At 32.1% G+C, this 12,140-nt stretch overlaps 1 long non-coding RNA gene across 1 annotated transcript; it reads right to left on the bottom strand.

Moving 5' to 3' along the window:
- Window positions 1–8,201: 8,201 nt before the first annotated feature.
- On the bottom strand, window positions 8,202–10,774 carry LOC140962298 (uncharacterized). The gene is made up of 3 exons (XR_012172516.1): window positions 9,480–10,774; window positions 9,195–9,345; window positions 8,202–8,941 (listed from the first exon to the last, which is right to left on the bottom strand). It is a non-coding gene; the product is annotated as an uncharacterized lncRNA (long non-coding RNA).
- Window positions 10,775–12,140: the final 1,366 nt, after the last annotated feature.

Genomic DNA, 12,140 nt, shown 5'->3' with positions numbered 1-12,140 from the left:
TTGACTTCACAGACAAAGGAACATTTTAACATTAGAAAAATATTAAGCAACCAAATGAGACGGCGAGAATATTAGTTCTAGATTTTTAATGGTTTTCGTGGAGTTTAAAAATCGAAAGATGTTCAATATAAAGTTTTATATTTCATAAAAATTTAGTGATATTCAATTTAAATTTTTGTAGAGTTTTAAAAAGTCATATGATATTCATATTTTACTTTTAAAAGCTCTACAAAAGTCTATAGTTAATCAAATTGTCAATAAACTTTTATTGACTTCATGGAATTAATCAAACACAAAAATTAAAGTATACGGTATAACTATAAATAAAAATTTTTAACGTCAAACTATTAGTTCAAAGAAATAAATTAAAAATTACAATTATAAATTTAAAAATCTATATAGGTTTTATGAAATTTTTACAAATATATATGAAAGTCATTCAACTACAATTTTTAGAAAATAAATTTTAAAAAACATATATTTTTTTAATGTGTTGGCTTCTCCAAATTTTACAAAGAAACAAAAATGATCACAACAATTATTTTCTGATTATATATATTTCTAATTGAAAGTGACTGTCCATAAGCTTACAGCTGGAACCTTAAAATGCCAAAAAATTCTAATTACGAATAGATTTAATTGGTTGTTTCTAGAGAGTCGATGAATGTAGCCTACGTTCAATTTCTATCGACTTTTCATTGATTTTATACAGTAATATCCTTGATCTTTTCTAGGCGTAACTGTAATTATTATCATATAAGTTTGAGGTCGTTGTTTGAAGTGGTATATGATTAATTTATTGATAATTTATTTTATTTATTTTTATTTTTATTTTATCATATTTTTTTATCAATCTATTAATTATTTATCTTAAACCAATCAATTTAAAATACAATATTATATTTAATAAATATTATTATTATTTTAATAATTTTTAAAAACAAAATGATAATTTATTATCTTATATCAAATTTAATCAATCAAATCAAATAAATTATTATTTATTAATTAAATTAAATACTATATTAACTATCATTTTTATTTCTTTTCTTATTATATTATATTATTTCTTTTATATATATATATATATTTTATATTATATTATAGATCATTTTTTTAAGGGTGCCGCGAGATGTTCAAACGAATTAATCCCATAAAAAAATTTGGTATAAAGATATATTTGAGAAAATTGTAATTTTTTAGTCATGTATAAAAATGTGATGTGTGAACTTACTATAACCAATCAAACGGAATTGTCACTATACCTAGTTCGGTACACATGATATGATAAACATGTGATATATAATATAAAGATAAATTAATGATTAATAAGATGTAGAATATTATATTTAATGTTTGGTATGATTTTAATAAGAGTGATTAAATTTATATATTAGATTGTAATGACAAAATTAACATTATCATAATAAATTTTATAATTTCAAAGTTGTTGCTTGAATTCATATTTCTTATCTGTTTATGCGCCGACAGTGCTTGCATGATTTATTTATTTTTACCTAATTTTATATATTATATAATATGATAATTGGGTCCTTGATTTTGTGAGTCAAGTCAAATATCAATTTTTAAAGTTAATCGAGTGATACTAATAATTTTATTGAGATTAATAAAAATCATTTATATAATTATCTCGAGTTCATTTATATAATTATCAAATTATATAATATATAAAAATAAATAAAAATATTTATTTGATTTTAATTTCTACCTACTAGCAGATATTTATAAAAATCATTTACATAATTATCATCTAGTGATACAATAGAACTTGATCATATATAGGATTTTTATACATTGAGGGCAATTAAGCCATTTGTGGTGTTTTTATCATTAAAATAAAATTATCACATCTCATAAAAGAGATATTTTATCTTTATATAAAATTATTTATTACATGCCCATGATATTATCATGGGGCTTTCTAAAAAGGTATCAATCGTGGGATAATGAGGATTATTTATCAATATCTCTCTTATCCAGTGTACCAAACTATACCTAAGTTGACTAATTTTGTATTTTAGTTTTGTAGTTTGTTCAAGTTTGGTTCAATCCACTGACTTGGTTTTTTTTTTATAGTCTTTTTTCCACCCGAAGTTACGAAATCTACTGAATATTGTTTATTTGACATTGATCATCTTCTACATGACTCATGTTGTGAGGATAAAACCTATGTTACATATTTTAAAATCAATCTAAGCAAAATACCACTCAAAATTTCAAAATGAGAGGGAAAAGTTTGTCGTTTTTTTTTATTTTACCTTAAATAGATTTTATTTTACCTTAAATGGACTTTAATGTCTATCATATAGACTTTGTTCTTGTCACGTAAGTAATTTAGGAGAACGTCAGTGTCAAATAGTGAGTATACGATGTGTTTAATGATTTCGAGCAAATTAAAGATCGAACCAAAAAAATCTAAGTTAGTGGATAAAAATCATACTTAACAAGTTACATAGCTAAAATGTAAAATATACAAACTTACACGATTAAAATCACAATTTTTCCTAAATGTTACAACATTTGTTATGTAAGATTTTAATCCAATTTTTTTTATAAATAATTATATATTATAGTAATATTAATAATCGGTATGTTAAAATTTTTAAATAACCCTTGATTGAATCAAACCAATTTTTCGGTTTGAGTGACAAATTTTAATAAAGATAAATTTGATTCAATTTTTATGGTTCACATTAGTTTGACTCGGTTTTCAAATACCCCTAGACCATATTATTGCTGGTTATATCAATAATTTAATAATAAATATTAACAATTAAAAAACATGTTATTAAGAGTCAGAATATTTTATAAAAATAGATAATATTACAACGGAATAATAATTAAATATAAACTCTCAGTTTTATTTGGATAATTAAAAAACAATTTTATTTAATATCTCATCAGTGAGACAACCGACGTCTGTGATCCCTTTTAACAACAGTTTAGTACATACCTTTTTATATTTTAAAATTTCTGTATAATGTTAAGATCGGAAATAAATTTAGAGCGGGCAAATAAATTTATCTAAACAAGTTATTTCGTCTGAGTTAGCAATACTGAAATTATATTCTTGTCAGTTGAGTTCTTAATAAGTCAATTTGTATGAAATGTGCGAAAGTATACTGACTGAGACTGTTCGAACAAATGACTTATCGGGAAAATCAGTTGGGTTATACTGAATAGTATTTAAGTAGGTAAACTTGCACAAAGTTGTTTCTTAATGCTCAGAGACTTCAATACTCCTACGTCACCCTTTATTTTTCATGAAAAGATTGCACTAAAAGACTTTGGTAATTACAAGTAATTTGAAATCACCTATTTCAGTAGAACTTAACACTGCCTAACTGAAACTCTTAGTAAACTGCAATCCAAAATGATTTGAGCAATAATATTTCTTACTCTCAATTACACAGATTTCACAAGAAAATTCTAAGCACAAATTTGATCATCACAATGATCAGATCATAACTTATCAACGTGTGTTGGCTTTTCAGTTTGGCTCATAGAAAGCTTTTTCAAATAAGATTAGTTAGCTTTCAAAAGTTTTGAGATCGATTATGTAACTGTGTAATCTTTAGAGCTTTTTCAATTGATCTATTTATATTTGAATTGCAACGGTAATATTTTCAAAATATTATTTTCGTTTCCAATACAGATGTCGTTGTTGTGATGTCATCGTCCTTTCTCACATGTACTGGTAGTGCACAGCAACCTAACATTCTGTTAAGATTCAGTGACTGTTGGTACGGAAAACTTTATCCGTTATTTCAGCTGGACTTTGATCATTTATCACTAATTATATTGATTTTTGGGGAAATGTTTGGATTTGGACTGACTGATCGACTTAGATAGACTATCAGTTGGGCTTTATCAGTATCCTTGAATCGGTTTAGCTATCAATATCATTCTTATGCTATATCAGCCCGGCTCTGTAATTGGTTAGACTCCTTAGAAAACTTCTTCTTATAAATATTCAGTTTTCTTTCTTGAATTCAGTTAGGTTAAGTTCTTTATGTATCCATTGGATCAATAGCCTTATTAAATCACCAAGAGTTAAAATGTTCTAACAATATCCTCTTTTTTGGTGTTTGACAAAATTATGTCAATACTGAATTCATTATTTCAACAGTATATGCAAGTTTTCTGATCGACTATATACAAACATTGTTCTTCATGAACTATTTTCTAAACTGACTTGAGTACTTGTTAGTAGGCTTCTTCTGCACATTAGTAGATTTAGGTTGACTGGAGCTAGTTGACTTCTTATCTTCCCCTTTTTGTCTACTCCAGAAGATGGCTTAAGGTAGGCAAGAACCGAAGCTAACTGGAAGTGACACTATCAATCTTTTCATTAAATTTTTTTTGAACTTCATCTATCTTGGTGCAGATTTGAAAGTTTTTGGCTTGAATTGCCCACCAAGATGAGTAGCAGTGGTTGCCTGAGCCATTTTTTTATATGCTCCAATTGATTAAATATGTCGATCATGCCCCTGGATAGATCCGAAACTTCTTTGAACATTTTATCTTTAAATGATTCCAATGCTTCATCGGTATTAAAATTTCTTTTTTAAAGAAATGTTATAGAGGAAGAGATAGCAGGGAGACTTAAGCTGATCTGATCCAGAGTTGTTCAATCAATAAGTCCAAATCAGAAGAGAATAACTTTTTTCTTGGAAGTTCTTTGGATGCAAGAACTGTTAGTCCAAGAGCCTGAGTGTTAAAGGGTCTGATCATTAGGACTCCTAATTCAGTTTGGCTGATAGATACCACAGCCCGTTCCTCTACAATCTGACTGATTTTTTCTTCAGTTTCTGAGCATCTTTCTCAGTCATGGCTATTTCAACCACTTTAGTATGATTCATCTAACAAATGCAGCTTCACCAGATTCAATCATAAGTACATCCTCTGATATAACTACTTCTGCATTAGAAACCACTGCATCAGTCTTCTTAGGAAAAGGAGAAGTGGAGAGAAATTCACTCAGTAGGATGTGATCTTCATCATCATCATCATCATCATCTTGTTGTTGTTGTGCAATCCATTGCACAACTTCCTCAGCATTTGCAAGAGTAATTTGTCTCAGAGGAGGAGAAGTGACAAGATTTGGCTGAGTAGGTAGTTTGACTTCCTTGGAGTCAGATTGAGTCATCTGCGCAGAGACGAACTGAGATAAAGATCCAGCCAATTTCTGATCCTTGAAATCTACTAGCTCAAAAAGTTTGTGATCATTTTCCCATAATTTAGCCTTCTTATGCAGGGAAACCAAGTCCATATTCAGTTGATTTATCACTGCTATATAATAAATTGCGGTTGGGAATAAAGGATCATAGTTTGATATCTGTTCAGCATAAACTGTTGTCAGCTTTTGAATCTTTAGAAGATCCAGAAGACAAGCTTGACGTTGAAGAGCTTCAGTTATAACCATTTTGAATTCTTGTAGCACACCCTTCTCCAGTTCTATTTATTTATTCAGTTAATGCTTCTTCTTCAACTTATTAGCGAAGGTGACTGTTCTAAACTTCCCCATTCATATAAAAAAAATTGATCTTTTCTTCATCAAATTCATTAACCTCATCCATCAGCAGGTCTATTTGTGTTTGTACTGCTGATATAGGTTTCGAGACTTGAACTCCAGTTAACTTCTCTTTTCCTTTTCCTGAGGCCGAGGAGAAGGTAGAGAATAGCTCTGACCTGGTGGATTGTATGAGGTCTCTAATGATTAATTCTTTTGTTGATCTTGGAGGAGGGAGGGCTGTTGGCATACTGATTTTTCTAGGTGGAGCTGCCACCTCTATCGATTTCAGTTTTTCTACTAGCTCTTCAGTAGCCTTGTCTTCAATGACCTTGATCGCTTGCACCTGAGAGATATGTATTGTCTTGATTGGTGTAGGCATGAGTCTGGATTTTGTTGTTTTGGGCTTTTTCGGAGTAGGAGAACAAGTTGCTACCTCAAAGTCATTGGATTGCAAAAATCAGTTTCCCCTTGGACTTGGATCAAGTTTCCGTGCTTCCTTTCTTTGCAACTGGTTTCTTTACAGTAGCTAGTTTTTCTTCAATTTCCTTCTTAATTACTACCATCCCAGCAATAGAGATATTAACTCCCTGTCCTTTAGGCCTGAGAGAGAGAATATTTGGTGCAGTGATAGCCCAACAATTGAATAATAGTGTCTTGTATAAGTTTATGCTTCAGTTATGATATGTTTTGATGCCTTGTTTCGAATTCTGTTTGTCTAATGTTTTTATTCATGTTGTGACATGCTCTACAATATGTCACCTTTGAACTCATATTATATGAATATTTTGATATTCTTGTATACGATTGATTCTCACATACTGAATGTTTCCCGAAACACTATGCCCCTAACTTCTCTTCTCACATAAGGGCGAAGATCGATTGGAAGATGATGAACAACACATATTTTGGGGTCAGTTATCAAGTTCGAAATACGAAGTTTCAGGCAATTAAGTTTTATTTTTCATTATATTATCGCTTCCGTATTTATGTTATGCATAGTAAAAATAGTCCTGATTCACGTAACAGACTGTCTTTTGACTATTTTATGTACTACGTGGCTTATTGTTTCACGATTTTAAATTGTTAAACAACGCCGATGATGTGTCTCGATCTTGGGGCATGACACAATATGCATCAATAAGTCAGTAGTATTAAGTTATCAACAGTACAATGCATTTAAAATTTTTCTAAGTAAATGGTGTTCATCTCATGTCACATTTCACATTTATTGATTTACCATAGTAATTATGTTGATTTAGAATTTTTTTTTCTTATTTAACAAACTTAGAATTTGAGACTCTTTGAGATTTTGCACAATGATCATCTTTCATCAGCAATAAGAAAAGATTTTGAGTTGATATTAGATTTTTTTATGGCCATACAAAATAACGAGCTACGGATGAAAAATCACAAGCCTTCCTAGCTTGTTTCAAATCTATTCATGGAATAAATGTGGTAATAGCTCCCTATTATATTAAGACTGAGCATATAAGATCGACAATTTTGGTGTCATGGTATGTCTTGCTTTTGAAAAATAATTACATGTTACTTCAAGAAGTAAGTATCCTGCTCCTCTATTCTACAGAAACAATTATCATGATATCTTTTATTGACCAAATATTTACAAATAATCATGGAATATATAAAATATCAGAAAATGGACATATTTTCTAAAAACTCGGTTTTAATTTTTACATATAAAAAAACCTAAAAAATTGAGTGTACATACACACAAATACAACTTACACAATAGCATGAATGTAAAGATAATAGTCTCAAAGGCATAGACGAGTTGACAAATCTTGCGGTGACATGGGTTGATATTCCTCGGCTTCGCAATGTGGAGCATATTCTCCCTGAAATATTGCGGGGGTATGCTCTGGGGTCGGTGTTTGATGTCATCTCTCTCATATCTCTGTTTCCTCGTGCAAATCTATTGATTTACCTTCTCATCTGAGTCGAGATGTTTTTGACTCATGTAAGTGTTTTTTACCACAATGGGTAAAACTTTTAAAAAAAAACGAATGTAAAGATAATTGCAATTATCATTGTCACGACCGTGGACGAGGACACTTTCCATCGAGGAAACGTTCCGTTAAGGACGCGATAAGTCTTGGCAAGTGGGTCAAGCATTTAAGAGGCTCCAATATTTTCTAACTTCCGACAAACGTTTCAAAGTCTTGGATGTTTGATTGTTCATCCAGAATTGTAAGTCTCGGGGAAGATACCATTGCATCGGAGTTGATTTAAACCAGACTCGAACATGATATGAGTCCAATGCATCTATCACGTCAGTCCAAGTCTAAGAGGAGACCCAAAAAAAAAATCAACCGAAACATTGATGGGGTTGGTTAAGGAAAAAAGGTTGATTTTAGTTCACAAATTATGTCGTATTAATATCGCAAATTAATCTCCACTTTTTTAAAACACCCTTTTGTTTTTCGGTTCTCATTGATCAGATCAGCTGCAGAAAATATGTTCATCATGACTTTTATTTTCTTTTTTATATACGAGCGATGGAGATTAGAACCTAACACCTCTCCCCTAAACGAAAAGTTATGTAATCGAGGACGAGGATTTGGCAGATGAAATCAAGGTGCCAAAAATCAAAGTCTGCAGAAAAAATGTTTTTATAAACATATAGCATTAACCTGATAACACCATGTAAAAGAAAAGATGCTGAAATCATAAAATATCCGTAAGTATACAGACAGCTTACTTAATTCTATCCTTTCTGATGTATAGTCTAAAAAAATTTCCTCCGCCAGACTAGAGGAACTCATGGTTACAGCGATAAAATTTGGATTTAAATTACTACTTTAGCCAAATGCGGAACCAGAAGCTGATGTTAAATCATGACATAAACGGTTAGATTTTAACAGCAGCGGTTCTTTTTCTGCAGCGACGGACAACAATGATAGACGCCATTTCTATATTTGTAATTAGTTCTTCAATCTTTTCCTTCCATATCCTCATTCGAATGAGGATCCTCCATCTCGCTGCCACTGTTTGAATCGTCATTTCTTGGTACATTGGACCTTTTACCTGATAGAGAAGCCGAATCGTCTAAACGGTTAAACCTGGGAAACTTAACAGACTTTCTCCTTTCGCCATTTTTTGTTTTTCGCTTTCTTCTTCCTTGTTCTGACGATTGAATGGAGTGGACAGCAGCCATAAATGCATTATTCATGCTTTCACTAATCTTTCCATCTTATTTTCCATGATCTTCCCCACCCTTATTATCAATGTAAAAGAAGGTATCAGAATCTTGCCTGGTCCCATCTTCCCATCTTGCAGGTTGCTTAGACTCTTCTTCCGAACTTTCTAATATTAACTTTCCACGGGATTTTAAATATTCATCGTCAAAGATCTTAATTCCTCTATTCTCTATGTTCAGCATCCATCCTGAATAGTTGTAAACAGCCGTTGAAGAGATATCCAAGTACACAGTAACTGAACCATTAATTTCATGGAGGGGGTGACATAGGGAGGGCAGCTATAGGGTGGAAGTTTCAATTTTAAAAAACAATCATGAAAATTTATTGTTTTCTGTTTGAGGGATGGCATCCCATCAGCCCTCACCCCCGCCCCCAGTGAGCACCCCTGAAAGTGCAACAGTGAGTTCTATCAGTTTTTGGTTGGATTTAAAACTACTTACTTGGAAACGATCTTGGTGATGATCCACTAGGTCCACTGGCGCTGGATTCATTCCCTATCTCTGTCTCTCTGCCCATTTAATTATTTGCGAAGACAAACTAGAAATAGCAAAAGCATTCAAGTACGGAATAGCTTTGGTATTGTCTCTTGCCCTGCAGCAAAAGTGGAAATAACAAGCATCTTAAAGTTTACATCTTGACGACAATAACATGAACTATCCGTAGTCGAAAGGAATAAAAAATAAAAATGACTGTTTTATATTGCTTTCTTCTGATAATTACTTTACCTGGAAAAGCAGTGCTAGTTCATCAAGTTTCAATATCTTTTCTTTGAATAAACATCAATACACATAACACCACAAAAATCAGAGGAGCTGCTGAAGCACCAAAGCTTTCAGGTTAATCGGAATTATAGATGGCTCAGCCCACGGATAACTCTACACAAATGTGGCAAAAATTCAAGAACTCGATTCAATAAATTGAAAAGTGACCCAAAAAAAATGTTACAGGAAACCCATAAATATTAGCTGCAATGGTTGTGGATTGGCAACCTAATACATTTACAAATCGGGCAAACCACAGATTCAAGGCACTGCACACGAGCATGTAAGAGTAAGCCTGTTTAGGAGGAGTTTCACTACTCAAATTTCATTAGAAAGTACTATTCTTTCATACAGACCATATACGTGGGAGCTTTGAAATCCAGTTATTGAACCAACGAGCCAATATTTGAGCTCATTCTGCATCTTCTCTTCAAAACCCTCTCGTATTTTCAAGCACAACTTTGACAAAATAGCCTCAGCAACTACGAAGCCTGCAAGGTCCATCATGCCGCACCCTTCAACTCTAGCTCTTTTAACAATGTCAAGGCTCAGGAGTGGAAAAAATGCTCTCAAAGAATCAACATTTTGGTTCTGCACCCCACCATCTGAAATCCATAAATTAACTAAATCTTCTAGTGGGTAAATCAAACTTTCCAAATCATCAAATTTGTCATCCAACCCTTCACTGCAAACATTTAGGTATGCAAGGATTGAATCCACCAGACTTTTGATCTCTCTATCAGTTTTTCTCTCTTTCTTGGAACCCAAACGTCTGTCCTTCACATCGAGTATACAATAATGCAACTTGCATAGAACAGGTGCAACCAAAACTATACTCTTTACTAGGTTGCAAGAAGCAGAGTAAGAAACTATAAGCTGGAACAAATCATTTATGGTTAAAATTCGATTCAAAGAATCAATTTTTGGCGTAACGTTGTCATTAAAGCTCAATGCTGTAAGAACCCAGATGGATTCTAGTGGAGGGTCAACTTTAGATTGCACTAATTCTTGAAAATTGGAGACGAAACCTGACTAATTTGGGGGATTCGGGAGCTGAAGGGAGGCCAAGAGTGCTTGAATCGAGTATTGAGAAAACTTCGTAATTGTTGCCAATCAAGTGTGGGGGAATCTGGGATGTGGGGGCAGCTATGGTTGACGCCATGACTGAACTCCGAAGGTGAGGTGAATGCTCAGACCCTAATGTCGATTTGGCGCAACGAAATTAGGGTTGGGGAATGTCATTGGGTCTAAACTGGTACGGTAAACCCTTCTAGAACAGTGAAAAGTTATTTTTGTTTGCGAATTACCAAAAGTCCAAAACTAAAAAAACAAACAAACAAAACAAAAACAAAAAAACAAAATCAAGGATAAAATGTTAAAATCAAAACACTATATACAATTCGACACAAAAATTCCTATAAAGGTGTCTTATTGATCAATTTTATGAGATGAGTCTCTAATCCGATCAACATATGAAAAATTTTATTGTTAATAGAAAAAATATTACTTTAACTATATGGATAGATCAGGCCGATCTCTCTCGTAGATATAGATCTGTGAGTTATCTTACAGAGACCTACTTCTATTGGTTAAAAGATTATTATAATTGAATGTCAAACGTGAGATATGTTATAAACATAAGATCTTGATGTCCCTGTTGTTCCGATCCCTGTGGATGTTTCCATAGTCCGGGTCTAGTGGTTGTGCCTTCGGTTCCTTTACCATCTTCTCAGATTGAGATTGGTTTCGAGAGTGGATGCAGTTTGGCAGGATCGGTGCCTCATTCTACTACTGCATGTCAGTCTTTGCCTTTACCAAGACGTACGAGATCTCATAGGCGACGATTTTACAGAAGTCAGGCGAGTCAGTCGAGCTCCCCTTACGGTCGACCTCCTGATCCGGGTTGATTTTGTTCTTCCGTGATCTTTTTGAGCGGTAGCTGGTGGGCGTTCACTGCAGATTTCTCCTTGCCCATCGTTGTTATTATTTTGCTTTATGCAGGGTTGTACAGATGTAGTTTGCCCCTTTTATGTTTTGATGTTATGATTGTTGAGCCTTTTTGGGAGTTCTTGGCATAATCATCATCCTATTTAGGTTTTCCTTTTACTGTTCTATTTTGTTATATACAGGTAGGGGTCTGACTAACCCCCCGCTTCCGACGGTGTTTTATTTAAAAAAAATATAAGATCTTGATGTCAGATGTGATATAAGTCATCATCGATATAATTATGAAATAAATAATAATAATAATTCTTTTTTTAGAAGAATAATAATTCTCATATTGATATAAAAAAAACAAAAATGTTGAAAATTACATTTTTATATGTGAATTACCATAAAACATGCATTATTTTTAAATCTCTTATATATAAATAAATTCTAATTTTTTTTTATGATTTTCCTTATTCTTTCATATAATACATTTTTTTTATGAATTTTATATAATAAATATTAATTTTTTACTATTATATTTACTGTTGTACACGATCAAACTATTTAATTTTAAGATTAGCTTAATCAATTGATTTTTCTTTTTTTGTTTAAAAAATGCATTTTCAGATTTCTTTGATGACATAAAGTTTCATATTATTCACACACACACACATAAAAGATAAATCAAAATTA

This window comes from Primulina huaijiensis, chromosome 17, assembly GCF_012295235.1.
Source record: "Primulina huaijiensis isolate GDHJ02 chromosome 17, ASM1229523v2, whole genome shotgun sequence".
In the NCBI taxonomy this organism is placed as follows: Eukaryota; Viridiplantae; Streptophyta; class Magnoliopsida; order Lamiales; family Gesneriaceae; genus Primulina; species Primulina huaijiensis.
This window is presented reverse-complemented; position numbering and strand designations above follow the sequence as displayed.